This window comes from Cherax quadricarinatus, chromosome 69 (genome assembly GCF_038502225.1).
Source record: "Cherax quadricarinatus isolate ZL_2023a chromosome 69, ASM3850222v1, whole genome shotgun sequence".
Classification (NCBI taxonomy): Eukaryota; Metazoa; Arthropoda; class Malacostraca; order Decapoda; family Parastacidae; genus Cherax; species Cherax quadricarinatus.
The window spans coordinates 3,366,528-3,388,179 of record NC_091360.1 but is presented as its reverse complement, the minus strand read 5'-3'; positions in this window follow the sequence as shown (position 1 = coordinate 3,388,179).

Here is a 21,652-nt window from a genome sequence, read left to right as displayed (position 1 = left end):
GGAGGGGGGTCATGCAGCGCCTGAGGAAATAGATGGTAATTGAGTTTAATAAGAGTAAAACGAGGGTAGCTTTAATTTAAAGCATCAAGAGTCCTTCACCAGCATAAAGTAAAGCCAGTCTGAAAAGACTACCATTCCCATATCTCCCTTTGTCAGTAAATCCACCATACCTACCATCATTTCCATACATTCTTTTGTCATTACAGCCATCACTTCTACCACCATTTCTAAATCTGGCTTCATCATTACCCTATCTACCACCATTCCCGTATCTTGATCACCACCACTACCATCACCACCTCACCTACTATCACTCTGGTACCTGTCTTTGTCAATGAAATCATCACCTTTTTTTATCTCTATCGCCACCACATCACCATCCCACCCCACCACTACACTTACTTCGTCACTACCACACCATATCAACCACTATTACCATAACTTCATCACAACCACCACCAAATCAACCCCTACTTTCATACTTCATCACTACGATCACCACATCAACCACCATTACCATACCTTCGTCAATGCCACCACCACCACATCTACCACCATCCCCCTTATGCTGTGGCTCTGTCATTTCTCCAAATATTCAGATTAATATGCAACCGTTTCTAGTTACCAGAATTTAATGTGTTTAAAACACATTACTGGATGTATTCCTTTTCCCTGTAGTGAGCAGCACTGTCAGCCAAGCACAGGATTCAAACTCCCAATTTCAGTATATATAAGAATACTGCAGGTTCAGATTAGCGTTGATTTAGAAGGAATTTATCATAATTGGCTCCGTTGGACATCCATTTATTATTTATGTATGATGTAGCAAGAAACTTTTTATCTCTTAGGTATGATGTGTGAGAGAGAGAGCACGTCTATAAAATCTGATGTGCAAGAGAGCACCTATTTTCTCAACAGTTTGATGTTAGAGAAATTATCTCTGTTATAAAATCTTGTGTGAGAGTACTTATTTTTTTTTTAAAGTTTGAAGTAAGAGAGAGCACTTATCTCTAAAATTTGATGTGAAAGCTAACTTATGTCTAAAATATTTTATGAGAGAGAGGTTTTCTTGTCTCTAAATTTTACAGTGAGAGCACATCTTTTCTCTCAGTTTCGGTATTTGAGAGCATATCTTGTTTCTGAATTCTAACGTGATAGAACATCAAATAAACAGAAGTAGTTGTAACTAATATCTTCCATTCACTCCCATCTGTCCTCTAAATGTTATGGCAATTTTTCAATGTACCGGTAGTGGTCGGAGGGAGTGGAGGGTGGGGAAAGAGCCTTTTGTTTTACTATCCTTCCCTGAAACACCTAGATAATACAAAATAGCCCTTAATTTACATTAAAGTAGGTAGTTATTCTCAGTTCCCTGTCTGTCTTACCCATTTACTCTCGTGTACATGTGTATACTTTATATAGGAGTTCACTATCTATCTGCAAAGTTTGTACCAGATGTCTAATTTCTAAGAGATCTCGCCTCTAAGTTTATGGTACGGTAAGTTTTCTAAATTCACTTCCAGGTCTGTTGTATGAAGACAGAAACACAAATTGTAGCACAAGCTTTATCAGGGCAACGTTTCGCTCTGTGACAGCTTTATCATGCCAAAAAGCTATTTTCTAGCATCAGTGTTTAGGTCATGATTCACTGAGTCTGAATGAACACTTCATGGATCATACTCCATAATTTCCTAGTTTCTCTAAAGGATTTAAGACTTCTCAAGTTGTCTATCGCATTGTATAGAGACACGGTGAGCAGTCTGCGGTTCGATCCCCTGCACATGTAGAAACGTTGGTCATGTCCCCTCACACCTGCTGTCCCTGTTCGCCTAGCTGTACGTAGGTACCTGAATGTTAGCCGGCTCTTGTGCATCACATCCCAGGGAGTCTTAGTGTACCTTAGATCTGGGCTTTGAAGTGAATAGAATAACTCTTAAGCTGTGAATTCAACTGAATTAAAAAATATAAATCTTAATTCTGACAACTCATCACAGTATAGAACATTATTAACAGTGCGTTATAAGTGGTCAGAATAAAAACTTGCTATATGTGCCTGCATTGTTTGCCAGTCAAACCGTAATATCTTCCCAGGAACAATGTTTACAAAGCAGTCTTAAATCTGTATATGATAACGTAGACAAACCTTGATGTCATTGCTTCAAAAAAGTATCAGAATATTTTATACTGGGACACAGGTGTATTTACAAGCGCATTTGTAAGTGTATGATTCTAAAGGTCTCCTCTGAGCATAACTTTATCTGTTTAAAAAGTCTTCCGCTACATATTTGGAACAGTGATTTGAAAGGCCTTTATACCTTTTCGTTTTTTTGTGTTTAACATCTCCAGGTAAAAATTGTGTCTCCTCTAAGACCACCAACCCACTGTGTTCCAGACATTAAGACAGATATGAAATATTAGGAAACTTTAAAGTGACTTATTTACACACTTGGTAAAATATTCCATTTCTGACACCGGTTACATTTTACTCCCTCTAAGTCAGGACAAAACTTTATCTGAAAAAAAAATATACAAAATTGCAAAGTGGAACTATACTGAGACCGTCTTGAGACTTTCAGTCACTGGCTGAAGAATCCTGTCCAAAGGGGAAACGTCTCAATAAAGTTCGTCTCTGCAGATGTATAATTTTTCATCACTAGACACCTTTGCAATATTTGTCATCACAGTGCTTTAACTCACCGTCTCACAAACATGATCAATTCATTTTTCACTGGTTGAAAATCAAGCTGCCGACAGGAATGAAGATAGACACATGTACCAGATCAATTATTCACTGGTACAATGTTCCTTTCTGCTCAGAATTATACTATTTTCCAATAAATGTTTGCTTTGATACATGTCACTGTCGTTTAGTCGACAACCCATTTATTATGTTGATAAATAGTATATAATACTGACAAGCTGATGATCAAGACACATGTGCAACAGTTGAGTATCTTCAGTGCTGAAATGTTTCGCCTAAAAAGTAGGCTTCTTCAGTCAAATACAGAGGCAGCAGGTGTAGTAGTGAAACGAAGATGATATAATCAGTCCATTAACCTTGGAGAAACAGTATTTGAGGTTGTCAGTCCCTCAACCTGGAGGAGTTCAACTCCATGGTCTGGACTAGTTAATGAACTGATTGTATCATGTTCATTTCACTACTACACCCGCTGCCTTTGTATCTGACTGAAGAATCCTATTGTGTAGGCGATACGTTTCAACAATAATGATACCTAATTGTTGCCCATGTACCCTTCTTTACGCGTCACTACACCAGCAGTAACTTCTTCAAACTTTCTCAAAATAAACTATCTCATCATTTACTGTTTTTTTTTTCCGTCATCGTCACTTGATAACGGTCCAGGACGAACCCGAAAAAGTCTTTTACAAGACTTATTTCCAGTTTGTGAACTAGTTATAAACTTTTTTCTTTGTCTCTTAAGATTTTAAAAATTCTATTCTCGATGGAGTAAATCTTTCTTTACTGATGGCCGACCAACATCGTGAAACGTTCAAATATGCACGTATATGATTCCTGTGTTGCATATACCATAGTATATACCTCATGTACCAGAGTATATACCCCGTATACCATAGTACAAACCTCATATACCGTAGTATGTACCTCATATACCATAGTATATACTTCATATACCATAGTATATATCTTATATACCATAGTATATACTTCATATACCATAGTATATACCTCATATACAATAGTATATACCTCATATACAATAGTATATACCTAATATACCATAGTATATACCTCATATACCATAGTATATACTTCATATACCATAGTATATACCTCATATACCATTGTATATACCTAATATACCATAGTATATACCTAATATACCATAGTATATACCTCATATACCATAGTATATACTTCATATACCATAGTATATACCTTATATACCATAGTATATACTTCATATACCATAGTATATACCTCATATACCATAGTATATACCTCATATACCATAGTATATACCTCATATACCATAGTATATACCTAATATACCATAGTATATACCTCATATACCATAGTATATACTTCATATACCATAGTATATACCTCATATACAATAGTATATACCTTATATTCCATAGTATATACCTCATATACCATAATACATACTTCATGTACCATATTATATACCTTATATCACTATACCAGGAAAAAAAAGAAATAATATTACCAGTAATATCTTTCTCGGGAACAAAAACGCCGTTTTATTCCCTATTCTTCATTGATGGGAATAACCTCGTTTCTCACTGTCTCTCAGACAGAAACACTCGTTTTCTTACTGTCTCTTGCATGCAGAAGCAACCCATCTGGCAGTCTCTCTCTTTCGAAGAGGAGAAAAGACTGTCTCCATTATCTCTCCCAAAGGAAAGTTATGCTTTCTCACATAAATGAACTTGCTCGAAATTCTCACTAAATTGAGATATCTCTCATATACGAGAGCAACCCAGTTTGTTTTTTTCTCAGTAGCCAGTGTAGCATCGCCGACATTATTTCTTATTTACGTAAGTTACCTGTTTTTTATGATATTTCTCACTGGAGTAACTCCTCCACTATTTCTCACACAGGAAAAACTTCCCCACTATCACAGGAGTAACCTTTCTATCTCTCACTGGAGTAACTCCTCCACTATCATAGGAGTAACTCTTCTACTATCTCTCTCACTGGAGTAACTCCTCCACTATCTCTCACTGGAGTAACTCCTCCACTATCTCTCACAGGAGTAACTCTTCGATTATCTCTCACTGGAGCAACTCCTCTACTATCTCTCACATGAGTAAATTTTCTAACCTTCACTGGAGTAACTCCTCCACTATCACAGGAGTAACTCTTCTACTATCTCTCTCACTGGATTAACTCCTCTACTGTCTCTCACTGGAGTAACTCCTTCACTCTCACAGGAGTAACTCTTTTGATTTCTAATCTCACAGTAACTCCACTGTCTCTCACTAGAATATCTTCTCCATTATCTTTCACAAGAGTAATACCACTATCTCCGTCAGACAGAATTAGCCTCTTTTCTGTCTCTGACAGAGATGGAACTACGTCTGAGGCCTGGTCATGGAACGGGCCGCGGGGGCGTTGACCCCCCGGAACACCCTCCACCCATCCTCCAGGTACACATACTACCGGAATATTACTTATACACTGGAGCAACATTCCTCCAGTCTCTCGCCGAGAAGAAACTCCTCCACCCCTTCATTGTCCTTCATATTCTGAAGTAATTCTTGCTCAGTTTCTCACAAAATGGAATAGCTGCTCCTTCAGTCTTTTACAGACCGGAGTAACTCTTCCTCCAGTCATTCCCAAATACGAGTAAATCCTCCTCCAGTGTCTTACAGACTGGAGTAAATCTTCCTCCAGTCTCTTATGGTCAAGTAATTCTTCCTCTATCATTAACAAATTGGAGTAACTTTTTCAGTTACTCATAGACAGGAGTAACTCCTCCTTAGTTACTCATAGACAGTAGTAATCCTTCCTTCAGCTACTAATAGACAGGAGTAACCCCTCCATCAGTTAGACAGGAGTAACCCCTCCATCAGTTACTCGTAGACAGGAGTAACCCCTCCTTCAATTACTCATAGACAGGAGTAACTCCTCCTTAGTTACTCATAGACAGTAGTAATCCTTCCTTCAGCTACTAATAGACAGGAGTAACCCCTCCATCAGTTACTCGTAGACAGGAGTAACTCCTTCATTATCCTTAAACTCAAATAAGTGTTCTTATACTGACACTGTGTGGATTTCTTCTGTCATTGCCTCTAAATGTAACAGATCTTCTGTCGTGGTTTCTAATACGTATTTCTGTCTACAATAGGTTCTCTCAGGGCGGTTTTAGGTTCAGCTTCACCTATGGAAATGTAGGATAACACAATACAGCTTCACCTAGGGAACTGTCACCTAATTTCAAAAAGCATTTATCTCTCTAATTAATTTTAGATCAGAAATGCAAGCTCTTGAGTCTGTTGATGTAAACAAATTCTGATATAAATGTCTGATGTTGTCGACACTCTTGTATAAATGTATGTTATTGAAGACAAATCCTGGTATAAATACTTATTGTTGTAGACAAAAATCTGGTGTAAATGCTTCTTGTAGTAGACAGTCTCTAGAATAAATGTTCGATGTTGTTGTCAGACTCCAGTGAAAATAGACTAAAAAAAAAAATTCGTCCACTAAAAAAAAAACGCTAAACTAGCGGAGAGCGTCAATTTGCGCTACAATGGAGGCTCAGTCTTTAGACCTCTAATCACGGCAGAGTTTCCAACCAGTGAGGCTGTTGGTGATACTACCCAGCAGACAGAGGGACAGTTATTTAACTATCAGCAGACACGTATACTGCATCCTCTCCTTAAATGTTTCTGTCAGAGAGCACAGTTTCATCTCTGTGTTTAGGTCCACTTAAGGTGTTCTGTAGAGTCCCTTGAAGCAGGTGTTCTATAGGGTTCAATAATGCAGATGTTCTATAAGGTTCCAGGAAGCAAGTATTCTATAGGGTCCCATGAAGCAGGTGTTCTAGAGGGCTCCATGAAGCAGGTGTTCTATAGGGTCCCATGAAGCAGGTGTTCTATTAAGTTCTTGCCATGAAGGTGGGTGTAAGGCTCGTTGAGGCAGATGTTTTATAAAACCTCTTTAAGATTTTTATGGGTAAGGCTTCAAGCAGGTGTCACAAAATATTTGAAGCAGATGTTCTATTAGGTCTCTATAAGCAGGTGTTCAATAAGACTTAAAGCAGGTGTTCTAAAAGGTTTCATCAAGCAGGTGTTGTATAAGGTCTCTTCAAGCAGGTGTTGTATAAGGTCTCTTCAAGCAGGTGTTGTATAAGGTCTCTTCAAGCAGGTGTTGTATAAGGTCTCTTCAAGCAGGTGTTGCATAAGGTCTCTTCAAGCAGGTGTTGTATAAGGTCTCTTCAAGCAGGTGTTGTATAAGGTCTCTTCAAGCAGGTGTTGTATAAGGTCTCTTCAAGCAGGTGTTGTAAGGTCTCTTCAAGCAGGTGTTGTATAAGGTCTCTTCAAGCAGGTGTTGTATAAGGTCTCTTCAAGCAGGTGTTGCAAAAGGTCTCTTCAAGCAGGTGTTGCTAAGGTCTCTTCAAGCAGGTGTTGTATAAGGTCTCTTCAAGCAGGTGTTGTATAAGGTCTCTTCAAGCAGGTGTTGTATAAGGTCTCTTCAAGCAGGTGTTGCATAAAACTTGAAGCACGTGTTCCATAAGGCTTCAAGCAGGTGTTTTTTAAAACTTAAGCAGGTATTCTTAAAGGCTTCAAACAGGTGTTCTAAGCAGGAATATAAGGCTTTAAGCAGGCATTCTATATGACTTCAAGCAGGTGCTTTATAAAGTTTGTCAGGTGTTCTGCATGGTCTCTTACAACAGGAGCTCTATAAGACATCACACAGGTGTTCAGTAAGACTTCACACAGGTGTTCAATAAGACTTCACACAAGTGTTCTATAATTCTCCTTCAAGGAGGTATTTTATAAGACCTCTTCAAGCAGGCGATCAATTACTTTCGAGCAGGTGTTCTATAAAGTTTCTTCAAGCAGGTGTTCAATAATTCTCCAAGCAGGTGTTCTACGAGGTCTCTTCATGCAGGTGTTCTATAAAACTTCAAGCAGGTGTTCTATAAGACTTCAGGCAGGTGTTCTATAAGACTTCAAGCAGGTGTTCTATAAGACTTCAAGCAGGTGTTCTATAAGACTTCAAGCAGGTGTTCTATAAGACTTCAAGCAGGTGTTCTATAAGACTTCAAGCAGGTGTTCTATAAGACTTCAAGCAGGTGTTCTATAAGACTTCAAGCAGGTGTTCTATAAGACTTCAAGCAGGTGTTCTATAAGGCTTCAAGCAGGTGTTCTGTGAGTATTCAATCACGTGTTCTATATGGTCAGTTTAAGCAGGTATTCTGTATAGAAATTTCTATCCCACGAATTTCTATCTCACGTCTGAACAATTTAGTAATGGACAGAACAACTGGCCCTCCTCGGTGGTGTTCTTCAATAATAAATATGAAGGTATAAAGCAGAGTAATGAAGAACAAGCCTTGATTTTGAACAATGTTTCGCACTGAGCTTTGAAAAGCTCAGTGATGAGCGAAATGTCGTCCAGAACAGAAGTTTTCTGTGTTATGTGTTTTTATACCAACTTATCGGCTTGTTGGGCCAGTCAACGACTTTTAAATTATTTAGTGAAGCACGTTCACTAAATTCCTCGTAACACACAAAAAAAATCAACATTCGGTAAATATTTATGTTATATGTGAATGTTTTTCAAGCGTACGACTCTCAGAATCAGCGCACACAAGCGTCCACCTGAGCCACGGCAGCCAAATTGCGTATTACGCGGGAGAGAAAAGGGGGTATTATGGACTCATCAGCGCGAACGCGAGATCGAGGTCCACTGCTGGAGGTATCGAAGTAGCGTTACCGCCCGCTAGCGAAGCACCTCCTACCTCCACCGAGCCACTGGCGCTACTGATGAACCTCCGCCCTCCTCCTCCTCGCCGCCTCCCGCTCCAGACCGCCGCCTCGCGATGTATCCCCGCATCCATATCTCGTATTTTATCTATGTACGGAACGTTAAAATATTACATAACGTAAGAAAAAAGGAACACTGCAGCAGGCCTACTGGCCCATGCGAGGCAGGTCTAATTCTCCTACCGACTTGGCCACTGCCCTAACCTAGTCAGGTCAGGTCACATTCACTTAAGGATGGAGCATGGCATCTGACCTAGTAGCACAAGCTAGTCAGGTCAGCTCACACCCACCCACACCCACTCGTGAATTTATCTAACCTATTTTTAAAACTACACAACGTCTTAGCTTCTATAACGGTACTCGGGAGTTTGTTCCACTCATCCACAACTTTATTACCAAATCAGTGCTTTCCTATATCCTTCTTAAATCTGAATTTTTCCAACTTAAAGCCATTACTGCAAGTCCTGTCTACGCTAGATATTTTCAGCACGCTATTTACATCCCTTTTATTTATTACTGTTTCCCATTTATACACCTCAATCATATCCCCCCTAATTCTACGCCTTTCTAGAGAGTGCAATCAGATTCAGGGACCTCAGTCTATCCTCATAAGGAAGATATCTGATGCATGGAATCAACTTTGTCATCCTCCTTTGTATGTTTTCCAGAACATATACATCCAATCTGTAATACGGTGACCAGAACTGAGCAGCATAGTCTAAAAGAGGCCTAACCAAAGATATATAGAGTCGAAGAACAACCTGAGGACTTCTATTATTTATACTTCTTGATATGAAGCGAAGGATTCTGTTAGCTTTATTGCAAACACTTATGCACTGTTGTCTTGTTTCAGATTACTGCTAATCGGAACTCCTAAATCCTTTTCGCAGTCAGTAATATTATGACCTTTTCCAAGCGGCTAGAAAAAGTTTGGGGCTGGTTATTATATCTTCTAATTTCATAATACTTGACATCTCAAAACCATTCTGCCCCATATAGGGGGAAGGGGGATGGTGGTGGTGCAAGTTTGGCACCAACCATTGGCCCACATTTTGAGAGAGACTGCGGCTGGTGACAGACCCGCACTGTGCTACTCTGAGAAAACTTCCCCTCACCCCTTCAGTTGCTGCCTTGCAACATTGCATAGCTCTTGATGATGCACTGAGAAGTGTGAAAGTACTTGAGCTAAAGATTTCGTGGCTTGTCTTGCATAGTTAAGATCGCCAATGAGTTGAGGTGAAGGCCAGGAAGGAGACGACTTGCCCAGCATGAACCATTAGGCCTTTATTCTTATGTTTACCTGGAGTTTACCTGGAGAGAGTTCCGGGGGTCAACGCCCCCGCGGCCCGGTCTGTGACCAGGTCCTTTTAGTTTTGCAAGATCTGTTTGTGAGGTAGCAATCACCAGTGTGTGATAAGGTCGTTGTGTGATAAGGTCGGTGTGTGATAAGGTCAGTGTGTGATAAGGTCAGTGTGTGATAAGGTCAGTGTGTGATAAGGTCAGTGTGTGATAAGGTCAGTGTGTGATAAGGTCAGTGTGTTATAAGGTCAGTGTGTGATAAGGTCAGTGTGTGGTCAGGTCAGTGTGTGGTCAGATCAGTGTGTGGTCATGGTCTGGAGTGGGATATGTTTCTTCGTGTCGAATTTAGAAATCACATCAGGAATCCATTACCATGTCTAAGTGTTGAAATTAGATTTTGCTTCATCTATTGCAGTTTCATTTATTTTTCTCATGTGTGTTTCTTCTATTATGCGAAATATCTCGGCTTTGTACCAGCTACCCCCCCCCCCCCATTACTGACAAAGGTCAGCGCCATGTTAAGATATTTGATATATCCCTGGTATATCCCTGGCATATCCCTGGTATATCCCTGGTATATCCCTGGTATATCCCTGGTATATCCTTGGCTGTCTTCAAGAGGGCACTTGACAGGCACCTAAAGTCAGTACCTGATCAGCCGGGCTGTGGTTCGTACTTCGGTTTGCGTGCAACCAGCAGTAACAACCTGGTTGATCAGACCCTGATCTACGGCGAGGCCTGGTCACACATCGGGCCGCGTGGACAATGACCCCTGAAACCCTCTCCAGGTATACTTCAGGTACCGTCATAGAAGCTAAGACGTTGTGTAGTTTTAAAAATAGGTTGGATAAATACATGAGTGGGTGTGGGTGGGTGTGAGTTGGACCTGACCAGCTTGTGCTACTAGGTCAGATGCCGTGCTCCTCCCTTAAGTGAATGTGACTGACCTGACTAGGTTAAGGCACTGGCTTAAGCCGGTAGGAGAATTAGACCTGCCTCGCATGAGCCAGTAGGCCTGCTGCAGTGTTCCTTCTTTCATATGTTCTAGGTATTTTATTTGAGTAATAGAAAAATTTGAGATCAGTCATAATCGACCTAGGAGTTCTAACACAGCACTCAAGCATGTCCCCGAGGTCAGAATTAAACGCTAAACACAGGGAATTCTTTTACCACTTGCGTCTTTCTTTACAAACTGTCTTTTCAAACATGCTCCTCCCTAGCATCTTATCCCACTTAAACTTCGATAAAGGAGCAACACTCAAGTTAGTATCTGCTTCTACAGTTACTGGTTTTGTCAGATATTACCAAGACTTATGCTGTTCTAATACCGATGTTAATCTCGCTCTGGGATTAACTTGGCTACAAATATTGCACCCCTAGATTCACGAAATCGTAATGACACGATTGCAAACATACCATACCACGGGCGGTAATAGAACCCACGATCTGAGAGTCTCAAAACTCCAGACCGTCGCGTTAGCCACTAGTTGTGGCTAGCTGGTCCAGTGGCTAACGCGACGGTCTGGAGTTTTGAGACTCTCAGATCGCGGGTTCTAACCCCACCCGTGGTATGGGTTGATTGCACCCCTAAGCTTTTAACCCTTCTGCTATCTTTTAAACTGAAAAAAAGGCTGTCGTAAACCTGTTTCGTAGTAAATGTGACGATAATATTTGATTGTGAAAAAGGATTTACCATCTCTAAACCGTGCTGGTTGTTTTTAATGAAATCGGACCTTTCTAGTGACCCACAGTCGCCTCTCCATAGCCTATATACTATGTCAGTGACACTAGTCTTTAGTCTGATGTTACGAAAAATGTATTTCTCGGTAAATATGCCTATTAAACTTTAAATTTGGAAAATGTTGTGGCCATATTCTCCGTCTATGAGAGCTTGACAACACGAACATAAATCATTCTGTCGCCGCAGACACGTTTAGAAAACGGTTCTGCCTTCGTTCACTCAAGTCCCAGGCTCTTCATTTGCTAGGTGTATTAAAATGCTCTTGTGACGCACAGTTTCTCCGCTCCAAATATGACGTAAACAAAAAAATAACTTGATCTGGTTGTCTCAGTGACCTGTGTGTGTGTGTGTGTACTCACCTATTTGTGGTTGCAGGGGTCGATTCACAGCTCCTGGCCCAGCCTCTTCGCTGATCGATCGTGTGTGTGTGTCACCGCAGGTGTTGATTATTAAGATAACCCACATGCCAGTATTTAATAATGCAGTGGTGTGTGAACTTACATCTTAGTTTATGAAAAACATGTGAGTAATGATATTAGGATAACACAGTAGTGTGAGCACGCAGGTGTTTACCTGGAGTTTACCTGGAGAGAGTTCCGGGGGTCAACGCCCCCGCGGCCCGGTCTGTGACCAGGCCTCCTGGTGGATCAGAGCCTGATCAACCAGGCTGTTGCTGCTGGCTGCACGCAAACCAACGTACGAGCCACAGCCTGGCTGGTCAGGAACCGACTATAGGTGCTTGTCCAGTGCCAGCTTGAAGACTGCCAGGGGTCTGTTGGTAATCCCCCTTATGTATGCTGGGAGGCAGTTGAACAGTCTCGGGCCCCTGACACTTATTGTATGGTCTCTTAACGTGCTAGTGACACCCCTGCTTTTCATTGGGGGGATGTTGCATCGTCTGCCAAGTCTTTTGCTTTCGTAGTGAGTGATTTTCGTGTGCAAGTTCGGTACTAGTCCCTCTAGGATTTTCCAGGTGTATATAATCGTGCATCTCTCCCGCCTGCGTTCCAGGGAATACAGTTTTTGGAACCTCAAGCGCTCCTAATAATTGAGGTGTTTTATGTCCGTTATGCGGTGTAATGATAAGTTAAAGTACATATTAACATAAGATCACAGTAACATGAGTTAAAAACCACGCAAATGAAATGTTAACACCAGCTTGCTTCAGGCAACACCACTGTACACTAATAACACAATAAGATAACCCTGCTGTGATTGTCAAATTTAATGGAAATGTGCACATTCCCACACTATCCCCGGATTTCGGAAAGCCTCCTGTTATAGGCCGCATGAGAGCACATTAACTTTAAAGGGATATTGATTAGGCTGATTAGATTCCGCTAACGGCTGGGTGCGGTAGCCAACCGCTAGTTAAACGAAGCTGGTAATCCCATGGTCCACAAATGTGCAATTTTATTGAGAGATTAGCTCTTCTGTATAATTCTTGCACACCACTTGATATAATGTAACATTAATATATATGGCTGGAATGAGGGCGTTGGTTTGGTTGGTATTATATATGGCTGGAATGAGGGCGTTGGTTTGGTTGGTTTGGCTGGAATGAAGGTGTTGGTTTGGTATTGAAGGTTAAAAGCCTATCGACTATACGATAGGCTATCGACTAAGAGTGCATATCGGCTGAACATCACCAGTAAAGAATGTATTAATTGGTGGAAAAATTCGTCCAAAACCCGCACTTAGGTGATGATTCTTAAGACAATGTATGGGTCCGTTTTGTACTATTGTCAAGTCACATTTGGGTCGAGAAAAGTAGAGGACTAAATATAAGGCAGCGAGAGACAGAATGGTATTAGTAGGAGTAATAGTAGTAGGAGTAGTTGCAGTAGTAGTAGAAGGTGTAGTAGTGGAAGTAGTAGTAGTGGTGGTGGTGGTTTTGGACAAAGAAGTGAGCCTTCTCCCTTTCTCCACCTCAACTCTTCTGGTCTCTGCTTTTTTCGTCTTTTTTTTTTTAACTTACCGGTGGTTTAGAAGGGACCGAAACGTCGTTATTAGTCCTCACTCCTGGGTTTCGATTATTGCCCATGTAGACATTAAAGCAAATTTTAAATGTATATGTACAAAGATATTGAAGTTCTGCAATAAGATAAGATAAGATTTCGTTCGGATTTTTAACCCCGGAGGGTTAGCCACCCAGGATAACCCAAGAAAGTCAGTGCGTCATCGAGGACTAACTTATTTCCATTGGGGTCCTTAATCTTGTCCCCCAGGATGCGACCCACACCAGTCGACTAACACCCAGGTACCTATTTGCTGCTAGGCGAACAGGACAACAGGTGTAAGGAAACGTGTCGAAATGTTTCCACCCGCCGGGAATCGAACCCGGGCCCTCCGTGTGTGAAGCAGGAACTTTAGCCACCAGGCCACCGGGCCATATGACTAATATTAGGTGATTTACATTTGTCAGCCATACTGGACGTAACTTCGTATGGCTTCTACTGGTGAGAGTTGCCTTAAATTCATGATATATATCATTACATGGTGAATAATACTTATGTCTACACTGGAAAGAATATGAAAGCACAAAAAGCCGTGATACATAACAGACCTTCGTTGGATAACACGGCTGCGCCAGTGACAAGCACCTAGGGGTTGGTAAAAAAAAAAAGACGAGCAGCAAAAGGAGTCTCCTTTTTTTTTAAATACGATGTTTCACTTACAAAAAGGCTGTATTCAATAAAAGGTTCGGTTTTGCATTACGTGTCTTTTTTTCAGTACTTATCTGCGCACTAACACAAACTAGCTGCCTGGAGCAGCACGACGTTTTGTAAAAGTCAAAATTTACCAGTATCCACTCAATGAATGATGCTTTTATCCATCCGTCTCTAAACTGAGGTGAAGGTTTGACTCCCCACATATCGTCCATCTTAAGCTGCACTTACAACCAACTTCTAAAGCTGTGATGACACGATATAATCATCTTTTTTTTTTAATGGCACCTCTACACCCCTAAATACATACACTCCAGTCATCAAGACACTTATGTTGTTTACTAACAAAACCCATCATCCATTATATATATATATATATATATATATATATATATATATATATATATATATATATATATATATATATATATATATAGATATATATATATATATGCATGCGTATACATATACACCAACAGGGGTAGTTCCAGGAAAGGATAGATGGAAGGGATCAGTTAGATTTTCAGTGCTAGGGCTGGAATATCCAACAGGCTTTTGTGAGCTTGTTACATCAGTGTGGATACAAGTTCTTTTTGTGAACAGACGTGCTGTTGGAGTGTGAGCAAGATATCATTCATGAAGAGATTAAAGGAAGCCGGTTAGCCGGACTTGAAACTTGAAGGCAGGAAGTATGGAGTCTGCACTGTAAAGAAGGGATGAGGATGTTGCCGTTAGGAGCGCTGTCTTTATTTAGATGCCAGCGCGCTTCTGGCAAGACAGCGATTGCATGAATAACGGTGAATGTGTTCCTCTGTTATGGGTCACCCTTTTTCGGTAAGAGACGGTCGATGTGTTTAAAAATATATACACATAAATTACTGCCAAGGATATATTCCCGACAGGCGTATCTCTCTCAACGTAAATATACCGAGAATCTACTTTAATCCCAATTTTAGGAGTTTAAAATATTCTCGTCATAAGATGAATAACTTCCATGAAGCTTTAATGACCCTCGAGTAGTCAAGAAACTCAACACCCAGATAACCAGTCAACCGATCAACCATATACCTGCCAGGTACATAGGCTTTCAGCCAGCTCAAGGAATTGACATGGTCTGAATAAACATATATATCTCTTTAACACTCACAGATATCTAGGCAATATTTATGCCGGCAGTAAACCGCTCTGCGTCTCATAGATTTCTTAATATGCTTGTGGTAAACACTATAAATCTCACCAATAATGGGGAAGAGAAGAATGTGTGAGAAGGATGATTTAACCCATGAAATATTTTTACAATATATTCCGCATTACCTGGCGCCTTCCTCCCGTGCCTCAAGTAATTTAATATATGTTCATATTATAATATAACTTTTGCTTAGCTTTAGATATAGTGTTTCTTTTAAATACTATGCTATGAAAAATTAGTTATTTAAAAACATTTTTAAAGAGAAATTTGTTACTTATTGAAAAAACCTAGAAACATTATTTTTGGATGGTTAAGGTATACGTTTTAAAGATTCTCAACAACAAGTGGGTTATTTAGGCCGCATTTAACATGTACATTACCAATCAATAATATTTTAATGCCTAAAATAGTAATCAAAGGAATACTACTGGACAGATAGATATGGTTAGGTACAAGGAACACTACTGGACGCATAGATAAGGCAAAGGTACAAGGAACACTACTGGTACATAGTTAATGCTAGGTACGAGGAACGCTAATGACAGATAAGTAAGTATTGTTCAAACAAACACTAGTACCTGAAACATACATTTAGCACAAAACAACCCGTTACTTAAGAATGAGAGGTGTTTGAACTGTGAAGACTGAACACCCGCCATTGACTGGAGTCTCTGAACTGTACAGACTGGCAGTCATTTGGTGTCCAGGCTGGAACCATCAGCACTCAGGACAGAAAGCGAGAGTGAAGGCTCAACTGGAAATGAAACGAGAGATGAGACTCCAGAAAATTGGAACTAGAATGAGAATTGAGATTTCAGAGGTAGCTGGACCTAGAGAAGAAGGAAGGGGGCGAGGGTCAGCTGGAACCTGTGCAGAGATTCCAGAGGTAGCTGCACCTGGAGAAGAAGGGCGCGAAGGCCATTTGGAACCTGAATTGAGATTCCAGAGGTAGCTGCACCTGAAGAAGGAAATTCTAGAGGTAGCTGGACCTAGAGAAAAAAGGGACTAGTGCCAGCTGGAACCGGAACTGATATTCCAGAGGTAACTGGACCTAGAAAAGGAGGGAAGTGGTGCCAGCTGGAGCCGGAGCGAATGAAGAGACTTCAGACTTAACCAAAGCTGGAGATGGAATTAAGACTCCAGAGGTATCCGGATCTGTAGAAAAAAAGGACACTAGGACCATCTGGCACCTCTGTAGCGCTGTATTTCATAAAGAGCTAAACTCACTTGGAGCATCGAAAGCTAGAAGTGGTAATCGCTGTTCGATTTCTGATCAGCGAGGCTGTTGATGAACTTGTTGGAACAAAGCAGGAGGAGGTGAGGTTAAAACTGGAATAAAAGCAAAGTACTAACAATTTATGTGAATGAGAAATTTTATTTAATATTTTTGGATTGTGATTTAGTGGTGTTGAAAGATTTAAATAGAAATAAAAAGGACATCAATTACACATTAATATTAAAGCAAATAAAATTCGATTCGTCAGCTGATGTGAATAAAATTTATTATACAACAAAGATGAAAGAGAGAAGATATAAAAACTGAAGTAAAGAGGCAAGATAATGAACAGCAGAAATGAAGAAACCGAGTAAAGAAGAAAGTAATAATAAGAACTACAAAGTACAGATGGGACTCTCTTAGTAAAGACGAGAGAAGATAAATAAAATGAACTGGCAAACAGATGAAAATGAGAAAATGAAAATTTGAAGATATAAATCCTTTGATGGTAGTGAAGGGCTCTTGATCCAAGTAACTGGAGCTACCCTACACTTCTTTGGATCAAAATTGATGACCTCCCATTGCTCAGAGCTTCCCAATGATAATAATAAAAATGGATGAAAAATGTAGTTTGAAAACATATTTTAATAGTAACTAATAAACGAAAAGTTTTATTTACAATGGCCTTAAGTAGGGGGCATTATATTTGAACTTCATTATACGTGTTCGAAGAGAGAAATTTCAAAAATGGATGGAAGAGAGAGAGAGAGAGACCGGGGTGAGGGGGAGAGAGAGGTGCACTGTGCGGACGCTGACACATGAAAGAGCATGAGAACGTTTGCTAAAAGGCAGGTTGAATAAAGGGTAAGAAAAATAGTGGAGAGTAGCGAATATGAGAAGCAGGAGCTGCAGTCGTCTCTAATTATGCAGGATATTTAACACACACACACATGCACACACAGGAATCATACATAGCTTTAAGACTAGGTATGATAAAGGTCATGGAGCAGGGAGAGAGAGAGGACCTAGTTGCGATCAGTGAAGAGGCGGGGCCAGGAGCTGAATCTCGACCCCTACAACCACAATTAGGTGAGTACACACACACACACCCACATACATACACATTCATGAGACATACAAAAGTAACAGAAGTAAGGCAGGAGAGAAAGAGAGGGCGGGTAGATTGCATTCTCATGGACTGTAGGAACACACCGGGACAAAAGCTAGAGGATTAAACAGGAATAACAGGAAAGCACTACAATAGATTAAGGCATACCTAACAGGAAGAAAACAACGAGTGGTCGTCCGAGAATAGGTGTCGGAATGGATATGTGACAAAACACATTATGAAAATTAAACGGAACACAGTATGGTTCTCAAGGCATCAATTGTCATTCACCGGAACACCTCTCTTGTTACACACCAGCTAAACACCTTCACTCAGTAATGTGTAGTGCAGATATTACCTCCAGTAATCCTGATAACCTAACAGCTATTATGTCAAGGGTAATAACAAGAAATTATTTTTTTTAAGGCACAAAATCTGGTGCTGCTAAGTCAGTGGATTGTAAATTAATGATTCTTCAGTAATTGTACACCGGTGGTTGTTTAATACTGATATCCGGTACTGGTAAACCAGTGGTTGATTAATACTGATACCCAGTACTGGTACACCAGTGATTGTTTAATACTGATACCCAGTACCAGTACACCATTGTTTGTTTAATACTGATACCCAGTGTCGTGAAGGTGGTTAATGATAATCACCGAGATGGTCAGCTGGTATATTAAGAATAGGTAGTATGAAGCCCAGCCAGCAGTCTTGTCCTGTCTGCCTGACTACCTCTCACTGTGGGGCGTCTAGCAGGGTTGAAACCCTGCTGACCTTACAGTATTTGAAGTCCTTAATTTTAAGCCTGCCCATAATGCTCTGCATACAAGGGGCTTTTGGCATGTACACCCAATCACTATAAATAAATAAATAAATAAATAAATAAATGCTGATAGCTCGGCGATGCTTATGTATGGGGTCGCCGACATACAGGTAATTAAAAAGATAGACAACAGACTTGTCAGCCTCTGGACTGTAGGAAGGGTTTTGATACAGTACTGCAGAACAGACAGTAACAAAAGCTAGAGTACTGGACAGGAATAACAGGAAAGCTAGTGCTTTTTAAGGTATAACAGGAAGAAAACAACGAGTGGTTGTCTGAGAATAGGTGTCGGAATGAGTTCATGTGACGAGTGGTGTACCTCAGAGATCACTTCTAGCACCAGTACTATTTCTTATATACATAAATGACATGACTGAATGGATAGAATCAAAGGTACCCCCAGTTCGTTAATGATGTGAAACTCATGAAGAGAATAAAAGCATAGTAGGGCCAGGAAATACTACAAACGGATTTGGACAGGCTCCAGGTCTGGTCTGACAAGTGGCTACCCCAATAAGTACAAGCATATGTTTGAGGATGGGCAAAGAATACAGAAGACTGAGTCAGTACAGGCTCAGGGAAGGAATGTACTACTGAGCATATTGTTTGAAGTGCACATCAACCGAATAACTGCTGCACCAAATGCTCGTTGTGTAAATCTAAAACTAGCTTTTAGATATCTAAGGAGTTAACCCCTGTATACAGTGTACATCAGGCCAATAATAGTGTGTGCCACACCATTATAGAGCCAAGCATGTCAAGAAATTGGAGAAAGGCCCCGTGGACTGGTTGCTAAAGCTCTCGCTTCACACGGTGAATGTCTGGGTTCGATTCCCAGCGAGAGTAGAAACATTGCGCGTGTTTCTTTACACCGGTTGTCTATGCTCCCCATCAGTAAAAGGGTACCTGGGTGTTAGTCGACTGGTGTGGGTAGCATCTTGGAACAAAACTGACCTAATCTGTCCGAAATACTCTGCATAACAAGCAGCTTTCTATGTAGTAGTATGTCATTGATGTCAGCTAGGCCTGTTTACCTTGTATATGTTATTGTAGAAATAAAGATATTTTATTATAATCATTATTATTAAAGTGTAAAGGTTTGCAACGAGATTAGTCACAGAGCGAAGGAATATGTCCTATGAAGGGAAGTTAAATATCTCAGTCTGATGACACTGGAGGACAGTGTGTAGGGGTGAAACAATAATAACATACACAATACCGAGAGGATTTGGTAAGGTGAGTACTGACAGTTTGTTTGAGAGACGGGAAACAGGAACACGATTCACACTCAGTGTCCGTGGTCCGATCCCCGGCACGGGTGGAAACATTGGGCGTGTTTTCTTATATTTGCTTTCCCAGTTCACCTAGCAAGTAGGTACCTTGGTGTTAATCGACTGGTGTGGGTCGCATCCTATGGGGTAGGATTACATACCACAATAGGAATAAGACAGTCCTCTATGACGCACTCCCTTTCTTGGGTTAACCTGAGTGGCTAACCCTCCGGGGTAAAAAGTCCACACAAAATCTTTTCTTATTGTCTTAGGTTATGTACGCTGTGGCTTAGCGCTTCTTCTTGATTATAATAATTTTTTATTTTTTTATTATCACACTGGCCGATTCCCACCAAGGCAGGGTGGCCCGAAAAAGAAAAACTTTCTCCATCATTCACTCCATCACTGTCTTGCCAGAAGGGTGCTTTACACTACAATTTTTAAACTGCAACATTAACAACCCTCCTTCAGAGTGCAGGCACTGTACTTCCCATCTCCAGGACTCAAGTCCGGCCTGCCGGTTTCCCTGAACCCCTTCATAAATGTTACTTTGCTCACACTCCAACAGCACGTCAAGTATTAAAAACCATTTGACTCCATTCACTCCTATCAAACACGCTCACGCATGCCTGCTGGAAGTCCAAGCCCCTCGCACACAAAACCTCCTTTACCCCCTCCCTCCAACCTTTCCTAGGCCGACCCCTACCCCGCCTTCCTTCCACTACAGACTGATACACTCTTGAAGTCATTCTGTTTCGCTCCATTCTCTCTACATGTCCAAACCACCTCAACAACCCTTCCTCAGCCCTCTGGACAACAGTTTTGGTAATCCCGCACCTCCTCCTAACTTCCAAACTACGAATTCTCTGCATTATATTCACACCACACATTGCCCTCAGACATGACATCTCCACTGCCTCCAGCCTTCTCCTCGCTGCAACATTCATCACCCATGCTTCACACCCATATAAGAGCGTTGGTAAAACTATACTCTCATACATTCCCCTCTTTGCCTCCAAGGACAAAGTTCTTTGTCTCCACAGACTCCTAAGTGCACCACTCACCCTTTTCCCCTCATCAATTCTATGATTCATCTCATCTTTCATAGACCCATCCGCTGACACGTCCACTCCCAAATATCTGAATACATTCACCTCCTCCATACTCTCCCTCCAATCTGATAACCAATCTTTCATCACCTAATCTTTTTGTTATCCTCATAACCTTACTCTTTCCTGTATTCACCTTTAATTTTCTTCTTTTGCACACCCTACCAAATTCATCCACCAATCTCTGCAACTTCTCTTCAGAATCTCCCAAGAGCACAGTGTCATCAGCAAAGAGCAACTGTGACAACTCCCACTTTGCGTGTGATTCTTTATCTTTTAACTCCACGCCTCTTGCCAAGACCCTCGCATTTACTTCTCTTACAACCCCATCTATAAATATATTAAACAACCACGGTGACATTACACATCCTTGTCTAAGGCCTACTTTTACTGGGAAATAATTTCCCTCTTTCCTACATACTCTAACTTGAGCCTCACTATCCTCGTAAAAACTCTTCACTGCTTTCAGTAACCTACCTCCTACACCATACACCTGCAACATCTGCCACATTGCCCCCTTATCCACCCTGTCATACGCCTTTTCCAAATCCATAAATGCCACAAAGACCTCTTTAGCCTTATCTAAATACTGTTCACTTATATGTTTCACTGTAAACACCTGGTCCACACACCCCCTACCTTTCCTAAAGCCTCCTTGTTCATCTGCTATCCTATTCTCCGTCTTACTTTTAATTCTTTCAATACACTTTACCAGGTATACT